This window comes from Vicia villosa, linkage group LG3 (genome assembly GCF_029867415.1).
Source record: "Vicia villosa cultivar HV-30 ecotype Madison, WI linkage group LG3, Vvil1.0, whole genome shotgun sequence".
NCBI classification, from domain to species: domain Eukaryota; kingdom Viridiplantae; phylum Streptophyta; class Magnoliopsida; order Fabales; family Fabaceae; genus Vicia; species Vicia villosa.
Genome location: NC_081182.1, coordinates 170,967,976 through 170,990,190, shown reverse-complemented (window position 1 = coordinate 170,990,190; position 22,215 = coordinate 170,967,976). Strand labels below are relative to the sequence as shown.

The window sequence follows — 22,215 nt, the reverse complement described above, 5'->3', positions numbered from 1 at the left end:
TATTTATAACAGAATATAACTACTTCTAACTTCCAATTAACTGTCATGTAACCAACTTTCCAGCACCTTCATAACCGACTAAATCCTCACCCTCCAATTCATAACAGATTTTCTCAATCCAAGGGCTCTCATCCATTCACCTCTAACTGAATTCTCAAACCTCCATCTCTATATAACTGATCCATCACCTTCAATCACAGTTTTTCAGGCTCATTCACCACCATCTTCTGATCCTTTCACCACTCTCTCCATTCTACACCAACAATCATCAACCTCCTTCAATCTCCCAACACTCATCATCATCTTCATCTCCACTTCATCTTCTTCAACCCTTGCTTCCACCTTCACTCTCCTCTCTCCCTCAACCTTCATCATCTTCAACCTTTTCTTCACACTCTCCTTCATCCATCATCTTCAAACAAGAAAAGCAACAGAAACTCTCCAATTCAATCTACCAGAAAATCAAAAAGGAGAAGTGTAACAAAAATCGTAACAACCTGTAACAGAATCGCAAACCTCTCTCTTCAATCACCATTGATCAATCTTCATCTTCACATCTCAGAGCCAATCTTCACGCATCCTCAATCGCCAGAAGATTCAAAAGACTCCATACATTGATTCAACACCGGTTCCCTTCAACACACTTCCAAACCTCCAACAAACTCCCTCTTCGTTCATCATCTTCAAACAGCAACCACAACAACAACACCATATGAGACTCAGAGAAAACAAAAAAAGAAGAAGAAGAAACGAGAGGATAAAATCGCGAAAGAGGGAAGAAGAAGATCGAACAAGATTTACCTGAAGGATTCCTGGTCCTCTATTCATTCTCATCGCAAGCAAAGCTGCACCGGACCAAACTCTGAGAGAAGCGATTTGATCGGAGAGATTGATGTGAAGAGCTGGGAGGCGGGGAAGATGAGAGGAGGCCGACTCGTGTTTTCATCCGCACCGGAGATATGAAATCGAGAGCTGAGATCGAGTATGGAGAGGGACGTCGGAAGAACCTCGCCGGAGAGGGAGGTTGAGCCACACCGCGGCCGCCGTCATGTTCGTGAGAGGAACGTCTGAGAACGCCAAAGGTCACACGTATAAACCCTAATCTTTTCCCCTTTTATTTTGTTTATTTCTTTGATTATTGTATTAAGTAAATTAACCTGATAATTAAGGGAGATTAATGTTTGAGTATAAGGATTGATTGGAATCTGTATAACTGATTAACGTTAGTGGAAATCATAAAGTGTAATGGATCATAATCATGACATGGGCCTCATCGAATCCTTGTTCACACCCCCAGGAAGGCCCACACGCACTTCTTTTTGGGAATACTGAAAACTGTGATAAAAAAATGCGTTGGGCCACAAATCAATATTACACCCCCCCCAATAGCCCGATACTACACTTTTTTGGCTGAAGAGAAAATCTGAACAAAAACTATGCTCTCGGGGCCTTGCTCCTGTTTCATGCATGCACCTCTACTTTAATTTTGCACGCCCCTGTGTACATATCTTCATGCTAGATTTGGGTTCTTTTTCATATAGTTTTGTATGCTATTTTTTAGGTGATAAAGAGGACAATAAAATCAATAGAAAATTTCCTTGTTAGTTTTTAGATCATTTTTAGGAATTAATCTTGGTCCCTTTAATTGGTAATTTTTCACATCGAAAACTCATAAAAATAGTAGTTTTTAGGTTATTTTTTGTACTAATACTTGAACCGTTTTCTTTATGTTTTGTACCATTTCCATGTTATTTTTTGTATAATTGTTGTGTGATTTTGTTACTTGTTTTTGGCCATATTTTTGGCCTATTTTGTTATTACCATTTTAATGCTCCTTTTAGAATTTAGTCACCATGTGATCATTAACTTTAGACTAGATATCCCTTTGTACATAAAACAATAACTATTAGGTTAGAATGATTCTTAGGCTAGTCCCCTCATTTCATTTCTTTTTCTTTTTCAACCTTAAAAATCTAATAAATATCGACGGAGATCGTACCGCTACTATTTTTTCATAGTGGGGAAGAAATGATTGGGGCGTAGGCCCCGATGTATGTTCTTTTCTACTTAGCGGGAGAGAAATGATTGAGGCATAGGCCTCGGTGTATTTCTTAACCGCCATTTAGAGAAACGATTGAGGTGTAGGCCTTGATGTGCGTTCTCTAAATATTCAAAAACTCTTTGTTGTATGATCTAAGTCACAAATAAATTCCCTTAAAAAACACCAACCAAAAACATTCTAAAAAAAACTAATAAATGGTCAGACTTAAAACAAAGTAAGGAAGTGATGCGAAGCCTTGTGGTGGGTTTTGTCATCATGGAATTACCCTAAAAGACACAAACCAATCTCTCTTTTTCTTTCTTAAGGGCATTGTTATTTCCGCTCGATCGCATCGTAGGTTGTCCCCTTATGCAAGAGCGCGAGCGTTAACTCCGCCCAACTAAAAAACACAAAAACAAACAGAAACTATTCAGCCGAACTACGGCGCTTTGATTCATGAAAGGGATACGTAGGCATCAAGTCACGGGGCTTGAACGGGCACAATTGTAAATAATTCCTTCTTTTCCCCGTATTTATTTTGCATTCATTCGCATGTAGGCATAGACTTTAGACACACCCTTTAGATAGAAACAAACATAGGTGGATACCATCGAGTACGATGGGCGCGAGAGGTGCTAGTACCTTCCCCTCGCGTAACCGACTCCCGTACTTAGATTCTCTGGTCGCGAGACCCTGTTCCTTCCTTTGTTAGGTTTTATGGTATTCCTTTCCCTTATGGGATAAATATATCGGTGGCGACTCTGTTCATTTTTCGCGAGCGTGCGACAGCTGGCGACTCTGCTGGGGACGTTAGACCTATTGCTGGTCCGTACTTAGCGAGTCGATCCTTGCCTTTATTTGTTTTGTTTATTGGGTGTTTATTTGTTTATTTATATGTGTACATCCTGTATATATGCTTTCATATCTTGTCTATTTTCCTGCCTGCATATCATGTTTACTTTCCGCATGCATCTGGACTATATTATGGATCCCTGTGGGGGCCACATATTTTCTCTGTTTGCAGGTTGGGTGGGATGTCCTATGAGGTAAAAGGCCCAATACCCAGGCCAGAGTGATACCTTAGGAACTAGGGATAGAGTGGCCATGACGGACAGAAGACGTATGTCTGATTGCTCCGATCATGTATCCACGGGCAGAGCTTGGTGGAACGAGGCAATATCGTATGATTGCGCCTACTTTCAATCCTCTGTTGGCTTTTTTTGACCTACCATGACCTAGATTCACCTGTGAGTGGGGAGGGATATACATGACAGGTACCGTTGGTGACTATTCAGTTCTGTTGGTGACTGTTGTTACCATGGTTTCGTGATACCTATGACGGACCTTTGATCTCATGACATTCGGTTATTCAGAGAATTGTACAGTGGTTACTAAGATTATATGGACCTTGATCCCATGCTTTTACATTGCATAACATCATTACTTTATCCACTTCATTTGTGGGGTATCCTAGAGTCTGTTTCCAAAAAAGGAAAAAAAAAAGACTCTGTACAAAACAAAGCTTTGATTTCAAAAGAAAAGAAGAAAAAAAAATGAAAGTGTGTGAAAAGACTTTAGGATTCTCCATAAATGAAACATGCATTCATACTATCATGCATCTCATGGTCCTCTCAGAAGCTTATAGGGCCCTTTCTACTAAAATTCTGACTTCAACAACAAAGTTGACTTCTCACCGCTACGTGCTTGAAAGTTAATAATGGAACAACTTCGTGGGGTTTTTAACTGATATGAGAATGGAAATGAAGACTAATGTGAATCAGTGTATGGAGGTTAGTCAAGCCTTTTCTCTTTGACAAGAAGAATTGAGACAAGTTCCTCAGAGGCCAAATGAAATATTAATCTCACCTCAAAAGAAGGTCCTATGAATCAGAATGTCTGAAATAATGTTGAGATTCCTATTCTTGGTAAGGAAAATTCACATGATTGAAGTCTTCAAGTTTCCGATTATTGAAATTAACAAAAGATTCCACCTCTTGGAGAAAAGTTTGAAATTCATAGAAGGTCGCGACTCCATTGACTTATACTTTGTTGGTTTGTGCCTAGTGCCTGATATAAAAAAAACTGCAAGGGTCATTTACTCTCACTCCGAATGGTTCGGATATTGAAGCTAAAGTGGTAATCATCTCTTGTACATGTGTGGAAGTTGCTTGGGGCTCCCGATCGAGGGATAAGCAAGACGTACTCTTATCTTGAGCATTGCATCATTCACATTGCTCGAATCCCTTAAAGCATTATAAATTCCTAGGTGACTTCGTTTGAATCTTTTTCCGTGTGGTAATCAAGAGTGTTCTACACAACGCTTCTCATTCTCAAGGTTCTGCTTCATATCCCAATTGCCTCTTCTCGGAATTTCCTTCTCGTTGGCCTTCACTTGTTAACAGAGACGAGAAGAATATGAGAAACAAATTGATGTGATTTTATTGCCTTGTGCCCAATTACTTCCTCGTTTGTTGGAATGTCAGTTAGTTAAGATTCGTGTTTTGGGTCTTCTTCTCCACCTATAGCTCTCTTGAGTTTGATGCCCATACAAGGTTCTTCTAGTTATGATGGTGATTACTCCTCTAGCAACTATGCTTGGGGCTCCCGATTGAGGGATAAGCAAGACGTACTCTTATCTTGAGCATTGCATCACTCGCATTGCTCGAATCCCTAAAGTAAAGCAAAAAAATTACAACTCTTGGGTGACTTTGTTGCTGTTTTCTTTTGAAGTAATCTGAAGTGTTTGGAAGGAACACATGATAATGCTAAGTGACTATACCAAGTGACTTCATTGGAAACCTGCATATAGTGCAAAAGAGAATACATCACTACCATACATAAATTCAAAACCAGATAACCTTAAAAGTTTAACAGCCCTACTCTTCACATCCAACTCTCTAACTAATCCTAACACTCTAGCTTGCAACTGACTCAGAACAGAATAAGTAACAAGCAAACAGAGTTATAACTAATTCAATTTTCAGTTGCAACCTACCAGCTCATCCTAACCTATTCATAACAGAATATAACTACTTCTAACTTCCAATTAACTGTCATGTAACCAACTTTCCAGCACCTTCATAACCGACTAAATCCTCACCCTCCAAATCATAACAGATTTTCTCAATCCAAGGGCTCTCATCCATTCACCTCTAACTGAATTCTCAAACCTCCATCTCTATATAACTGATCCATCACCTTCAATCATAGTTTTTCAGGCTCATTCACCACCATCTTCTGATCCTTTCACCACTCTCTCCATTCTACACCAACAATCATCAACCTCCTTCAATCTCCTAACACTCATCATCATCTTCATCTTCTTCAACCCTTGATTCCACCTTCACTCTCCTCTCTCCCTCAACCTTCATCATCTTCAACCTTCTCTTCACACTCTCCTTCATCCATCATCTTCAAACAAGAAAATAAAAAAGGAGAAGTGTAACAAAAATCGTAACAACCTGTATGTTATACCCCAAAATTTGCCCGCATCTTTTTCAAGAAAACTCCAATCTGAAAATTAAGAGTCTCATATAATCATGGATTTTTATTTCAACAAATATCCTGACATATGAAATACTTAGTTTTTAGAATTTTTCTTATACAGTAATTTGGCTTGCAGTTGAATTTATTCTTACGCAAACGCCAAATACTGTTTATTACTTCACACATGCTATTTATTTATTTACAGATAAATAGTACTGACACAATTGGTACAGAGTTAAATCTTTTTGCAAGCGCAGAATCAGGAAACTCAGACTGTACTGGTAACAGTCAGTCGACAGTCAAACTGCTGGCAGTACAATTCTCAGTGTTTTGTACCATCAATCAAATCAATCTTTCACAATTCAAAATTCCAAGATTTTTGTTCTAGAAGTCTTCTGAATATCACGCGATTAACAGAGACTCAACACTGCACAAAAATCAGGTACGCTTAACTGTCTCCTACACAAACAGTCCCTGACTAGGGTTTTCTTGTTTTTACAGGAGAAACAAGCTTTTGAGACCTCAAATGGATTTCATGCACATCCATATATCTCAAAGTACCATCATACAAATTTTCAAACTTCAATTCACTCAGACGCACCGTCAGCAGCTCAAATAGTCAACAGACGACCCGTTTGACCAAAAAAGTCAACAGACAGTCAAAAATGAATTTTTTTGTCAAAGTCCATATTTTGTCAAAGGATTCATCATTTGATCATTGGATGATCATAATTCATCAAGGAAAGATCAAAAATCAACAAAACCCTAAGATTCAAAATTAGGGTTTTTGCCTGAAAAGTCAACTCAACTTTGACTGGTCATAACTCTCTCATCCTTCATCCAAAAAATTCAAACCAAAGCTCATTTTGAAGGAAATTAAATTATCTTTCAAATGCAATTGATCCCATGGTCATTGCATTCACCATTTGAGAAATATGACCAAAGACATTACAGGTCATTTTCAAAGTCAACAAAAAGACACTTTTTTCAAAAGGACACACAAGGATCATCAAAAATTATTTTGACATGAGACCAAAGACATTGGTTAGAGGACTCTTTAAGGTTTCCAAAAAGTGCAAGATCTCCTTCATATGACAAAAATTGAGGGATTTACACCTTGTTGAAGTTGGCTAAATTTTGGGAAAATGCATGAAATCAACATTGCTCAAAAATGTATTTTTTCCAAATGGGGCCAAGTTTTCATGGTTCAAACATCATTTCCATAATATAATGGGCCTCCCACGACCAAGACAAAGCCCACATCATTTTTATCCATTTTTGATTTAATTTTATCACATATAAGATTAAATTTAAAAAGGAAAATGGAAGGATAATATGTAGCTTACAATCTAAGCATGACTCATCAAGGAATCTTCAATTTTCTGCAGCCAAATGAAGTACAAGGCAAGAGAAGTAAAGAAGAGCAAGACTTGGTCAAGTTTTCAAAGATTTTTAATATTTAAAAATCAAAGTTTCAACAAAGCTCATCAATGCTTTTAGCTTAGTTTTTAAGCACTCCATGGCTTATAAATAGGCTAGCATACTTCATCAATGTAACACACATAAAATTAGAGCAAGGCATAACATAGAATCACTTCATATTTTCAAAAATAATCAAAGAAACTTCAAAATTCGAATTTAAATTTGCAGCTAGTTTCAAAGTAAACTAAGTCCATAGATCACTTCCTGGAACTTATTTGAGTAAGTTCAGATCCATAACCAAGTTCATAGAGGCCTGAAACTCGAGTTCTCTCACTCTCCGATTTGGTAAACTTTCATTGATTTCAAATTCAAATTTTATGCGTTGTTAACATGTCTCATGGTTATGGTTAAGTTTATAATCATCATCAGATCAGGTTTGAACCCTAGCATGAGAGTTCTAACGTCCTGAACATAGGTTGCCATTGCCAACCGTGAGTTTATGTTTCTCTTCGAATCTCTTAATACAAGTACTTTCAGTCCAAACTAACCTCACCATTGGATTCCCAGACCTCGATTTAGGGGGGTAGGGTCTTCATTTGGTGTTTAAACTAACGTTTTCGCAGGTTTGGCAAATCACCTCGCCGTAGAAGACAACCGGAAAACACTATTCCGGTGGTCAGCAAGGCTAGGGCAGGGTTGACTGCACGCGTGGCTTCCTCCCTCGCTCCTATTTGCTGGTCAATAAGGCTGTGGCATGCGTCGCAAAACGTTATAACATGATTGGTTCTGGTTTAAAACGTGGACCCCACATGACTTAAATTCAGAAAAAAAAAAAAAAAAAGAAACAAGTGGACTGGGCTTGTACGAAATGCTTTCTACACCCCTGGTTTCTGGCCCAAAAGCATCTCTTGAACTAAACTCAGTTCTTTTTCAGATTCACTTAATACACCCCCCTGCATGTTTTAATTAATAATCTCTATATTTTGCATTTTAATTAAAATCAACCAATCACAAAACACCAAAAATATTTTATTTTTTAGTTTTAATCTGATAAAATATTTATTTATTTTTAGGCATAAGAATATTAATATTTTATTTAAATTAAAGCTATTTTGTATAATTAATTAGTATATATTTATATATTTGCTTTTTAATTATTCTAACCAATCAAAAAATCATAAAAAAAATTGTTCTTTATATAAAATATTGTTTATATATTATAGACTAATTTTGTACATATTTTGTATGAAGCCCAAGGTTGAGGCTAACTATTTTTGTTGGTTTTGACTCTATTGAGGAGGTTTTATTCATTGAAAGACTGTTTTTTCTTTGGAAGCTAACCCTTTCTAGGGATTTTGACTCAGCTGGAGAAATTTGTCTGTTAAAAGACTGACTTTATCATGTTTTTGGAGGCTGACCCTTTCCAGGGGTTTTGACTCTTTTGGGGAAATTATCTCCTAAGAGAAATGAATCTTTATTTTTTTTTGACATTTAATAATTGACTTTGGAGGCTAACCCTTTCCAGGGGTTTTTATTGAAATGAAAGAATGTGTGGAAGCTAACCCTTTCCAGGGAATCTTATGATTTGAAATGGATGGATGTGTGGAAGCTAACCCTTTCCAGGGATTTTGTTAAAATGAAGGAATGTGTGGAGGCTAACCCTTTCCAGGGAATCTTATGATTGAAATGGATGGATGTGTGGAAGCTAACCCTTTCCAGGGATTTTGTTAAAATGAAGGAATGTGTGGAGGCTAACCCTTTCCAGGGAATCTTATGATTGAAAAATAGGTGGCAGAAAGATTATCTAATGGAGACTTCTTGTTTAAAGCCCAAGATGAAGGCTGACACATGCTGAGGAGAAAATAAACATAGATCCTAGACTCTGTTAAGGAAGATTGATGGAGATAAGGGTGACAGAGACTGTCCATGTCTCTCATTCCAAAAGGTGTACTCAATATAAAATTGAGACAAACTTGGCTTGTTAAAAGTCTGGTTTAAATTGGAAGAAACTCACCAGGGTAGGCTAAAAGGTGACTAAAGACCTGTTCCTATGTTTATAAGAAACCTGATGGGTCCTTGTATACAAGCTCAAGAGGAAGCTGGAAATGCTTTTAAGAAGCCTGTGGGTCCTTGTACAAAGCCCAAGAGGAGGCTAATCGAGGGTCCTTGTTATAGCACAAGAGAAAGCTATGTAGTTTTGAACTTATTTTGGTTCTAAGCAAATGGGTAAGAGGTTTCACCGGGAATAATTCCTCTTTGGGTGGATGTGTCCTATTATTTGGATTCTAAGGTTTTTGCCAAGATGTTTCACCGGGAATAATTCATCTTGGGGGTTTGAACTACAGATCTCTAATTAGGAAAGAGCCTTCACCGGGAAGACATTCTCAATCCTAGGCCATATTCCTATAATATATATATATATAGTTTAACTGTCTTAAGGTTTATACTCAAACGTAGTTCTAAACTAATATATGCACAGTTTATATTTGACAGTAATTTAAATAAAGACTGTAAATTGAAAGCTTGTAAAGCCTAACCTGGATGGAGTGGAGGCCTTTGAAGAAGTATGTACAGAGCTTCAACAGTGATTTTTGTTGTTTTGTTGATAACAGTTGAATATCATATAATAAACAGTTAATGATTTTTGAAAACAGAAGAAGTGAAGATGGACAAAGGTCACATAGGTATCTGAAGAGTTTCACCGGGAATAATGCCCTTCAAATACCAGAAGAATGTTTTGAAAACAGAAAGAAGATTTTGAAAATACAGTTTTGAAAACAAGCTAAGAAGAGAAGGTTTTTGGGACTTACACTCTATTAGAGGCCCAGTACTTTACAGTACTGGTGTAAAAGCAATTTGAAAAAAATGATTTGGAATGATGCGAGGTTTTGTTGTTTGAAAAGCTTAATCATCCGTTTAATCAGAGATTGAAAACAGTTTTGAATATTGACAAAAGTCAACTTAATTAAGGCAAAGATGAAATCTATACCCAATTAAGACCTAAATATTTAGGGTTTTATCATAAAATTATTCACAAAGTAATTAGGTTAAAACAAGATGAAAATATATATTTTAAAGTATTTAAGAAAACATTTAAAACATACTATTTTAAACCTAATTAAAATACATGAAATAAATAATATTTTTATGATTTTTTTTGATTATTCACAAAGTAAGTATATTAAATAGCAAGTGTGTGAAAAATGAAGTGAAAATGATTTAATTTGGTAAGTTTATTAATTGTGTGAAGTTTGTATAAAAAAAGGAATGAAAATGGATGCTAAAAAATTGGTTTGGCCCTAGAGAGGTTCGAACCCACGCCCTTCATGATCACATTTCAAAACTTAACCAACTGAGCTGCGCGCGCAGCTTGTTAACTATATACACTCAATATATTATATTTTCAGATAAGCCAGGAAATTTAAATTTTACGCGCGCCATGTTCATCTTCTTCCTCGAGCTTCAGATTTTCAAATTCCTAACTCTCTGGTTTCTCAACTAAATGGCATGATGTAAACATCAATCTCACTCGTTTTTGGACAAGGAACATGATTATGGGCTCAGAATTCATTTATTCTAAGTGTAACTAACGAATTTCATTATGAACACGAAGAACACATAAACCCTAATTTTAAAATTAAATGATGCACAAGATGAATAAATGAATGATGATAGAGGGTTTTCAATCCTCTGATGATGCTGAACAAGATAGAATCGAGCTTTAACTTAAAGAGTGCTTAAATTAAAGAGGTGAGGTTCAGAAACTTACCTCTGAAAATGGAGGTCGTGAGGATGATAGAGAGCACCTGGGCTTGAATGAATGATCTCAATAGCTTCCCTGAGACTCAATGATGCTAACTGAATGCTTATTGGAGCTTGAATCCTCCTGAATTGCTCTATGGACCTCCCTCGATTTCAGCTTCAAGTGAACATGGAGGTTGTTGAATTTGGTGTTACAGATGAGCTGCAGCCATCTGGTTAGCTTCACTATGACCTGAGGAGTGTGCCTGGATGATTGGCTTGGCTTGAAACCTCCTGAATTGTTCTGTGGTCCTCCAACTGCAAGTGCTCCAAATGAGAGGTGGAGATGATGATTCTCCACGCCCAGCAGTGTTCCAGAGGTTTGGATCACCTCCAAATGCCTCCCTCAATGTGTTTGAATACTTATTTTCAAAGAGAGAGCTTTGGTTTGAAGAATCCGAGTCTTCTTGCCAAAGGACCTTTGAAAAAACTAAGTATGAAGAAAGAAAAGAGAAAGCAAGAATTCTGTTGCTTTGGTGTGTTTTTTGAATGAGAATGAGGCCTCTATTTATAGGCAATTGGTTCAGAGCAATTGATCATAGTAAGCTTGCTTAGTGTAGTGAGTTTGGTTTCTTAGCCATGAAGGAATTCAAAGAATATTCCAAGTGCAATGATGAGCTCTTTGATACCACTCCCTAGCCCTCGGTTTTGCTTGATCTTAGGGGACCAAATGGCTGCAGAAATGAGCTCCAATTGGTTGGGAGAAGATTCCTTTGATGAATCACCAATTTGTCATAAATTCAAAAATGCAATCATTACATAATCACATGCCTTTGTTTTTGGGAATCTTCTCTAATCCTTATGCAATGATGGAAATTGATGTATGGTATGGTTTCAGATGCATTAGAGGTCGTGTAGCATCACTTAGTGAAGCAAAATGCACAAAATTGCAAAGTTTCAAATTGTACATGACCTATAATTTTACTTCATGAGGCCAACTTTGAACAAGCATAACTCCTAGCTCAAATTGAATTTGGAGAAGGTTGAACACAATTTGGAAAGCCCTAAACATCTACTTCAAATCATTAGTTTATGTCTTCTTCAGAATCATTTGGGAAATTTTTGAAAAATGAGCCCAAAGTTGGATGAAAACTAGGTTAAAACACTTAGAAAAATTTCTAAGTGTTTATGACCTAAACTTCAAAACTTCCAAAACTTCATAAATGATTGATCTTTTGAAAAAAGTTCCTTTGTAAGATGTTGTTTAATTTTGCAAGATCTACAACTTTCATGTTGGAAGTTTTTTGAGTTGTGTAGGTGAAATTTTGAGTTCTCACCATGCCTTAAAAAACCCTAATTCCCGACTTTTTGCTCCTTGATGAATTTCTTTGAATTTCTTTGGTCAAATGACTTTGACATCCATATATTGATGATATTGATCTTTGAAAGTCATTTTTTGACCAAAAACCTTAAAAGTCAATGATGATCCCACACAGTTGACTTTTCCTGACAAAGTGAATTTTTGGGCTTTTGTGTAGAAACAAGATCTTCTCCTCAAATGAATGATGTAAATGGATTATATTGAGGTAGTAGAGACTCTTGAATCATGTCTTGAGTTTTGGATCCATGCCCTGATTAAAAGTCAACTATCTTGGTGAATTAGGTCAAAATCCCTAATTGTCGACCAGAGGACAATGATGAGTGTAGACTTTGAACTGAGGTGTAATGTCCAGTGGATCTTGTCATAAGAGTTATTTGAAGATGATTAATGTCTTTGAATGGTTTCCTGGGGCTTTTTAGGGTTTCCCAAAGGTGATCCCTGATTTTAGTCCTTGATAGGCTCCAAACCCTAGGCTGTTGATCTGAGTAATCCTGTGCTTAGATGACTGGGTGTCTTAATCAATCATAGGTGTAATAATGAGGCTTTTGAGTCTTATGACTGTATTAGAGACTAATCCCTCTATTGATTGATCCTTTGCCTGAGTTTTCTTGTCTTTGAACACCCTCGATTGAATGTCTGGCTGCTCTGGGTACTTGCTTTGACTTGATGAAAATCCTGAAGATATGTCATCTCAGGGGGGTCAAAAATTAGGGTATGACAATAATATTCCATAGAATATTCTGCATCTGTTAATTACATATTGAAACTTCAAAGGTTTGTTTCCTCGTCAAACTTCTTGCCAGTACTTGGAGGTAAGATGCCATTTGACGGTTGTAAAGAAACTTCACCATCTTCCCTTTTGACTTGACGTCTTTGAAAGAATGTCATATGGCCTCATGATCTTTTGAGGGGCTAATGACTTTGTTTGAAGGCGGACGAACTGTTTTCGAGGTGAAAACTGCCATTCGTCAACTGATGCCTGGGGAATCAACGAACTGTTTTCTTAAGAGGAAAACTGCCATTCATCGACTCTGTGGGGAGTTAAACATCCCAGAAACAGACAAACTGTTCGAAGAAACTGCCATTTGTCAATCTCTTGAGTATTTAACAGACAAACTGTCTTTTCTTGGGAAAAGACTGCCATTTGCCAATTGCTAGGGGAGCAAACTGTCTTCTACTGGGAGAGACTGCCATTTGTCGACCCTGTCATGAAAGAAAGTGAGCAAACTGTCTTCTGCTGAAAGAGACTGCCATTTGCTGACTTTGTTATGATAGAAAGTGAGCAAACTGTCTTCTGCTGAAAGAGACTGCCATTTGCTGACTTTGTTATGATAGAAAGTGAGCAAACTGTCTTCTGCTGAAAGAGACTGCCATTTGCTGACTTTGTTATGATAGAAAGTGAGCAAACTGTCTTCTGCTGAAAGAGACTACCATTTGCCGACTTTGTTGGGGAATCTGAACTATCTGCTGGACGAAGATTATCATTCGCTGACTCCGCTGGGAATCGTGAACTATCTTCCTGGATGAAGACTACCATTCACTGACTCCGCTGGGGAATTATTTGTCGATCTGCTGGGAGATTCTGAATTATTCTTTGACAAGAAGTGGCACCTCTTGACACTGCTGGGGGAATACCAAACCTGTAGGGAATTCCAAGATGTGAAGCAGACTATCTTATTTGAAGAAGACCGTCGAATGTCGCTCTGCAGGAGATTCTCGGCTGAGGAATTCCAAAAGTGAACAAACTATCTCCTTGAGGGAGACTACCATCTGTTGACTTGCTTGGTGAGATCCTTGTGTATGAACTGTTGTTTCGAAGGAAAAAGTTTCTCCGGAACTCGCAGGGGAAACTCTCTCTATTTATGCCTCAATGACTTAGGCATTCACAGGATCAAAGCCTGATTCGGCTATGCAATTATGATGTAATGTATGCATGAATATTATGACAATGATAAAATGTAAAGTGAATGTGAATAGAATTGTCGCGGATGGAAAATCCTAAGATACGACTTGAATTCTTGTTGATCAGAAGATGTCCTCTTCTTGTAATTCGAACTCTGTTGGGAATATCTGGTTATCAGTTGTCCGCTGTCCGAAGTGAGTAATATGAATTGAAGTAAAGATCCGTCATCGGGAGATGTTCGCAAAGCGACCTCATGGGGAAATCTTGGTTCCCGGAGTCTCAACCGTTCTCGGAGCAACTATTTGCATTCTTCCTATTGTTTGTAAACCTTAGAAAGAAATTTCACCTTTATTTTTGCAAGTAAATTCATTTTTATTTTATGAAAACATTTGTTTCAAGAAATTGACTGTTTAAACTTAAAATGCATTCCAAGAAACTGAAAAAGACTAGATTGCAAAGGAAAAGCACAAGGCTCAAATTATTATATATGGAATGGTAATCAGCCAAATGCTTGATTCCATGGAGTATTTACAAAGTTGGAAATTGGTAATTTTCGGGAAAAGGGCTACGATGAAACGTGACGACCGTTATCTCTCCCTTCCACTCCGAGTTGCGCTGTATTCGTGCTTCGTAGAAGATGACCTACTGCTGATGAATACTCCGCTATGGATTTTGAATGATCAAGTGTGTCCTGAACACAGTTACTTGCCATATATCCCTAACTTTTGCGTAAACTACCCCTTTCTGGTTTTAAGTCTACCGGGATTGATTAATATATATTTTTTATGTCTCTAATTTTTGCCTGAATCGCCCTTTCGGGTTTTCGATTCACCGAGACGCTCTTTTTTGCCTAAGTCGCTCTTTGCGAGTTTTCAACTTAGCGAGCTGTTCTTTTGTTTATTTAGGCGAAGTATTTCTTGACTGCGTCGACGTTCACAGGACGGGTGAATTCTTCTCCATCCATAGTCGTGAGTATTAAGGCTCCTCCTGAGAAAGCTCTCTTGACCACGTAGGGGCCGTCATAATTGGGAGTCCATTTCCCTCTCGAATCTGTGAGAAAAGATTGAATCTTTTTTAGTACAAGGTCGCCTTCTTTGATTGTGCGAGGTCGAACCTTTTTGTCGAAAGCTTTCTTCATTCTTTGTTGATATAGCTGTCCGTGGCATAAAGCTGTCATGCGCTTTTCTTTGATTAAGTTCAATTCATCGAATCTGCTTTGACACCACTCGGCTTCTGTTAATTTTGCCTCCATCAAAACTCTCATTGATGGAATCTCAACCTCTATAGGTAGGACTGCCTCCATGCCATATACAAGGGAGAAAGGAGTTGCTCCAGTCGAAGTACATACTGATGTACGGTAACCATGAAGAGCATACGGGAGCATTTCATGCCAATCCTTGTAAGTGATGACCATCTTCTGAATGATTTTCTTGATGTTTTTGTTAGCTGCTTCTACAGCTCCATTCATCTTTGGTCTGTAAGGAGATGAGTTGTGATGTTCAATCTTGAATTCTTCACAAAGCTCCTTCATCATTTTGTTATTTAAATTTGACCCATTGTCAGTGATTATCTTACTAGGAATGCCGTAGCGACAGATGATGTGATTCTTGATAAACCTGACGACAACTTGTCTTGTAACGTTTGCATATGAAGCTGCTTCAACCCATTTGGTGAAATAGTCTATGGCTACCAAGATGAAGCGATGTCCGTTGGATGCTTTTGGCTCGATCATTCCAATCATGTCGATTCCCTACATGGAGAAAGGCCAAGGGGAAGAGAGTATGTTGAGAAGAGATGGTGGCACATGAATTCTATCGGCGTAGATCTGACATTTGTGACACCTCTTTGCGTACTGGTAGCAATCTGACTCCATCGTCAGCCAATAATATCCTGCTCTCAGTATTTTTCTTGTCATGGTATGTCCATTGGTGTGAGTACCAAAGGAACCTTCATGTATTTCTCTCATGAGTACTTCTGCTTCTTTTCTGTCAACGCATCTGAGCAGAACCATGTCGAAGTTTCTCTTGTACAGAACATCTTCATTCAGGAAGAATCTACAAGCTAACTTTCTCAAAGTCTTTCTATCTTTCTTCGACGCCCCAAGAGGGTACTCTTGCCTTTGAAGAAAGTTCTTGATGTCGTGATACCACGGTTTGTCGTCGATGATTGCTTCTACTGTGAAAACATGAGCGGGCCTATCCAGGCGCATAACATCGATCCGAGGAATGTCATTCCAATGATTTATCCTAATCATGGAAGAGAGTGTGGCTAATGCATCAGCCAAATTGTTTTCTTCACGAGGAATGTGATGAAAATCTACCCTGTCGAAGAATGGTAATAATCTTCTCGCGTAGTCTTTGTAAGGAATTAGCCCTGGTTGGCGTGTTTCCCATTCTCCTTTGATTTGATTGATGACCAAAGCAGAATCTCCATATACATCCAAGTGTTTGATTCTTAGATCCATGGCTTCTTCGAGACCCATGATGCAAGCTTCATATTCGGCCCAATTCCTCGTCCATAAGCATTGACAGCTCCGTCAAAGATTAAGCCCCACTGGGATCCTATCTCAGGTCCTTCGTCTGGTAGTGGTTCGTCGTAATCTTTCATCTTGAGGTACATGACGTCCTCGTCCGGAAAGTCGAAACTGGTTGATTCATGACCATTGAGTGGGTGGTGAGCCAGGTGCTCAGCTAGAATGCTTCCTTTCACGGCTTTCTGTGCGTGATACTCAATGTCATATTCTGATAACAACATCTGCCAACGGGCAATTCTCCCGGTTAAGGCAGGCTTCTCAAAGATGTACTTGATTGGATCCATATGAGAGATCAAACAAGTAGTATGTCGAATCATGTACTGGCGGAGACGCTTGGCAGCCCAGGCCAAAGCACAACACGTCTTCTCGAGCATGGAGTAGCGGGATTCACAGTCAGTGAATTTCTTGCTCAGGTAGTAAATGGCATGCTCTTTTCTCTTTGTCTCGTCTTGCTGTCCAAGGACACAACCCATGGAGTCTTCTAAGACGGTTAAGTACATTATCAAAGGTCTTCCTTCCACTGGAGGAGACAAGATGGGTGGTTCGAGCAGATATTCCTTAATGCTGTCGAACGCTTTCTGACAATCGTCTGTCCAGACGCAACTTTGATTTTTCCGTAGAAGTTTGAAAATAGGAGCGCAAGTTGCAGTCATGAGATATATGAATCTCGAAATGTAATTCAGACGTCCAAGAAATCCTCTAACTTGTTTCTCGGTTCTGGGTGAAGGCATTTCTTGAATTGCCTTGACCTTGTCTGGATCTACTTCAATTCCTCGTTTGCTGACGATGAAACCAAGGAGTTTTCCTGAGTAGACACCAAAGGTACACTTGTTGGGGTTCAGGCGAAGCTGAAACTTCCGTAAGCGTTGAAATAACTTTGTCAGATTCTGTATGTGATCTTCTTCATTTTCTGATTTGGCAATCATGTGGTCCACATAGACTTCCACTTCTTTATGCATCATGTCGTGGAAAAGCGTAGTCATGGCTCTTTGATAAGTTTCCCCTGCGTTCTTTAGTCCAAAAGGCATAACACGGTAGCAGAACGTGCCCCAGGGGGTGATGAAAGCTGTTTTTTCCATGTCTTCAGGTGCCATTTTGATTTGGTTGTATCCTGAAAATCCGTCCATGAATGAGAAAACTTTGGATTTTGTTGTACTGTCTACAAACATATCAATATGTGGTAAAGGAAAATCATCCTTAGGGCTAGCTTTGTTCAAATCTCTGTAGTCGACGCACATGCGGACTTTTCCGTCTTTCTTAGGAACGGGAACAATGTTACCTAACCACTGAGGGTATTCTGAAGTGACGAGGAAACCTGCGTTGATCTGCTTTTGAACTTCCTCTTTGATTTTCATGGCCATCTCCGGATGAGTTCTTCTTAATTTTTGCTTGACCGGAGGGCATTCTGATTTTAACGGCAAGTGATGCTCCACTATACTGGTATCCAACCCTGGCATATCTTGATAAGACCAAGCGAAGACATCTGAGAATTCTCTGAGCAGCTGTATCAAACTCTCTCTGATCTCTGAACTGAGCGAAGCTCCAATCTTAACCTCTTTTCTGTTTCCATCGGAACCAAGGTTAATGATCTCTAGAGGCTCATTGTATGGCTGAATGGCCTCTTCCTTTTGTTGAAGTAATCGTGAAATTTCCTTTGATATTTCTTCGTCTTCTTCTTCCTCTGCCTCGAATACAGGAAACTCAAAGCTTGGAGAAGTCATACGGTCGTTCGTTTCAACGGGGTATTTTATGATTAATCTGCATATGTGTGATAAGTTTTATTTAGACAACGAGGGAAGACTCGGTGTATGCAGTTAATGATTTTTTTTGATGTTTTTTTAAGGGTGTTTTTTAGGATTACCAATTTCCGAAAAAAGAAAAGGGAAAAACTAAACGAAGGAACAGAATGACATTTTTATTTATGGACAGTCATTTTTTGAAACAAAGACCCTATAAAACAAAACTCTATTGCTTTGGGCGAAGCAAAGAGGGACATTTTCCTAAGAAATAGTAAAATGCAAAGCCCTATGAAACATCTCTTCACCCTGGGCTATGGTGAGAGGACAAAATAACGGTGAAAGTTCCTACTTAGGAGTGCGAACAACAGTTGAAACTTCAACAGCTGTCCAGTAGTGGCGAACCCCATTGTGCACTAAGTAATCTGGAACCTTAGGCTTAAGCTGGCCTGTGGTAGGTCTTGATTTACCAACCACTGTCTTTGCAACACTCAGACGATCTTCTTCTACTTCAGCAGACTGAGCGGTGTGAGCATACCCATTTCCAAGCGGAGTATGTCGGTTTTTCTTTTGAGGAAACTTCCAATCTTCTGAATGGAGAGACTCGTTGTCGGAGACACTTTTGAGATCGTCCTCTTCTGTATTTTGGTCTTGCTCTTCTCCCAAGATGGCATTGACTAGATATGTGAGCTCTAGATCCGTAGCCTCGGAAGGTGACTTGGGGATATAATCCTCAATGATGATTTCACCAGTAGATGATGATGAATAGCAAGGGTTATACATCTCTTTTGGCTGAGAGAGGTACTCATAATCAATGTTCCATCCAGTTGGAACAATATCTTCAAGAGAGATTCTTGAACTTTCAGGAGCGGAGTATTTCACCATGTAGTCGAATTTTCCGCTTGGTTCTCCTAATGTATCCCAAGTCTCTTCGGGGATAGGAGGAACTTCTTCTGATGAACCATGACTTCTGGTGGTGAAGCTGTCAGTAACTTCATCACTACTTGGTTGAGTCTTACTTTCAGATCCTTTAGTCGGATAACAGCAAGGTGATTCAGACTCTGGTAGGGAGATGTATCCTGCTCTGTTAAGATAGGATAACCATTCCTCTTCATCGGTGTTTTCCGTACCGATGGTATTGACTGTTTGTTGAACAGGTTGAAGAAAACCTCCACTGCAGAAAGTTTCTTGAATAGGGAGAACTACCTCAATCCCAGGGATAGCTTTTGATGATGTCGGAAAGAATCCAATTCCTGTTCTGTTCTTGTTGTTGGTAGGAATATTAATGTGTCCCCAACTACTGGTAGTACCATCCTTTACAACTTGGATTGCATCTTTGTATGAAGAGATAGACGCTGCTTTCTCCTTTCCTTTGTCCAAGGAAAGTGCTTGGAATTTAGTTCCAACAACTTCTTTTGGTTCTATGTCGGAGAATGATGACAGGTTGCTGACGATCAGAGCTCGTTCTCCACATACGGTTACCAATTTGTCATTTCTTATGAACTTGAGTTTCTGATGAAGTGTTGAAGTAATTGCCCCAGCCTCATGAATCCATGGGCGACCTAGCAAACAACTGTATTGTGCTGGAATGTCCATAACTTGGAAAGTGATTTTGAACGTCTGAGGTCCAATAGTTATGGGAAGATCCACTTCTCCAAAAACTGACTTCCTTGATCCATCAAATGCTTTGACGATGACATGACTTTTTCTTAGAGGGTAATCTTCGAAAGATAATATTGATAATGTTGATTTAGGCATGACGTTGAGAGAGGATCCATTGTCTATTAGGACTCCTGTGAGTGTATCACCCATGCAGCCAACTGAGATGTGAAGTGGAAGATTGTGGTCCACTCCTTCTTCAGGAAGATCTTCGTCACAGAAACTTAGGTTAGTTCCGGCGGTGATGTTGGCAACGATGTTGTTGAATTGACTTATAGTAACACTTGGTTCTACGAAAGCTTGTTCCAAAACTTTCTGTAGAGCTTCCCTATGAGCTTCAGAACTCAATAGCAGGGAAAGAACAGATATCCTAGACGGAGTATGTAGTAATTGATCTACAATGTTGTATTCACTCCTCTGGATTAACTTCAAAACTTTCCCAATCATTAGCAGCAAACACACTCACAATGACACAGAGAAGGTTCCTGTAGAGTACTACAGATATGTAGGGTGTTTAAACACTTCCCTATGTATAACCGACCTCCCGGACTCCAGAATTTCTAGTCTAGGTGAAATCCCCACACTTAGCAAACTCCTAGGGTTTAGTTGAGATCTTTTTTCCCCTTTCCTACTCGTAGGACCAATAAGAAAGTTCGTGTGATATCGTAGGAAGAACTGAAATAAAATTCATCCCACCACGGGCGCATTCTCCTTCCAAATTTCGCGTGAAGGGTTTAGCGTGCCGTCCTCCCAAGTGAAACGGGGAGGTAAAGAAAACGACACCACACCTATGTTTTTAGATTTCTCGAGCCTTTAAGGGTATGGGATAGGTGGTTTAAAAGGTGGTGGAGGTATGTATGGCGCTTCTTTCTCCTCCGCCTCGCCTTCTTTGTCCTCTCTCTTTCGGATCACTCGGTTTATCCTTGGATCTACTTTCCTCCTCAGTTGTCTTCCTAGGGCTTTGTAACATAGCAGGGTTTTTAAGCCTAGGGTCAGTCGGTTCATCCATCTCTCTACCACTTCGCAGAATAATAGCATGAGTATGTCCCTTTGGGTTTTGTTATGGATGTCCTGGAAATGTTCCAGCAGGTGCGGCAGTATGTGCTTGTTGCAGTGCCACTTGAGAGATTTGTGTCTCGAGCATCTTGTTGTGAGTGGCCAACGCGTCTACTTTAGTCGCTAACTGTTTGATTTGCTCATTAGTGTGGACGTTCTGGTTTATGAAATCCTTATTAGTCTGAGTTTCAGTGGCTATGAAATTTTCCATCATTTTTTCAAAGTTAGATTTCCTTGGGACGTTAGGAGCAGCGAATGGTGCCTTTTGATATCCAGGTGGTACACTGGGTGTTTGACCAGGTGCATACAAAGCATTATTGTTCTTGTACGAGAAATTATGGTGATTCTTCCATCCTGGGTTATACGTGTTTGAGTAGGGGTTTCCTTGAGCATAGTTTACTGGTTCGGGGGAAACTCCTGCCAAAAGTTGGCACTCGGGGGCAGCATGTCCAGACGTCCCGCATATTTCGCAATTGGGGGAAACAGCAGCCACGGCGGCTACAGGTGCTATAGTGAGGTTTTCAATCTTCTGAGTTAGGGCATCGACTTTGGCGTTAACGCAGTTGAGGCTACTTATCTCGTACATCCCACTCTTTGTTGAAGATTTCTCTCCAGAAGTTTTCTCTGATTGAGCTCTCTCGCTTCCCCGTTGATAATAGTTTTGAGCCATACTTTCGATAAGTGTGTAGGCATCAGCATATTCTTTATCCATCAGTGCGCCACCTGCGGCGGCATCAATCGTAAGTCTCGTATTGTAGAGGAGACCATTGTAGAAGGTATGAATGATTAACCATTGTTCTAAACCATGGTGTGGACAAAGTCTAAGCATGTCTTTGTATCTCTCCCACGCTTCGAATAAACACTCGTTATCTTTTTGTCTAAACCCATTGATCTGGGCTCTTAGCATGGAGGTCTTACTAGGTGGAAAATAACGCGCCAGGAAGACTTTCTTAAGTTCATTCCAGGTCGTGACAGAATTGGCGGGTAAAGACTGGAGCCAAGCTCTAGCTCTATCCCTCAGTGAAAAAGGAAAAAGGCGCAGTCAGATAGCTTCCAAACTGACACCATTTGCTTTTACAGTGTCTGCGTATTGCAGGAACACTGACAGATGAAGATTAGGATCCTCCGTTGCATTTCCACAAAATTGGTTTTGTTGTACAGCTGACAACAACAATGGTTTTAGCTCAAAAGTATTCGCCTCAATAGTAGGAGCAGCAATGCTATTGTGAGGTTCAGCTTGCGAAGGAATAGCGTAAG

General features: G+C 39.2%; 1 non-coding gene across 1 annotated transcript; it reads left to right on the top strand.

Annotated features, from left to right (window-relative positions):
• The first annotated feature begins 21,758 nt into the window (after window positions 1-21,758).
• LOC131593763 (small nucleolar RNA R71) lies at window positions 21,759-21,865 on the top strand. Its single transcript, XR_009281144.1, has one exon. It is a non-coding gene; the product is annotated as a small nucleolar RNA R71 (small nucleolar RNA).
• The last annotated feature ends 350 nt before the right edge of the window (window positions 21,866-22,215 follow it).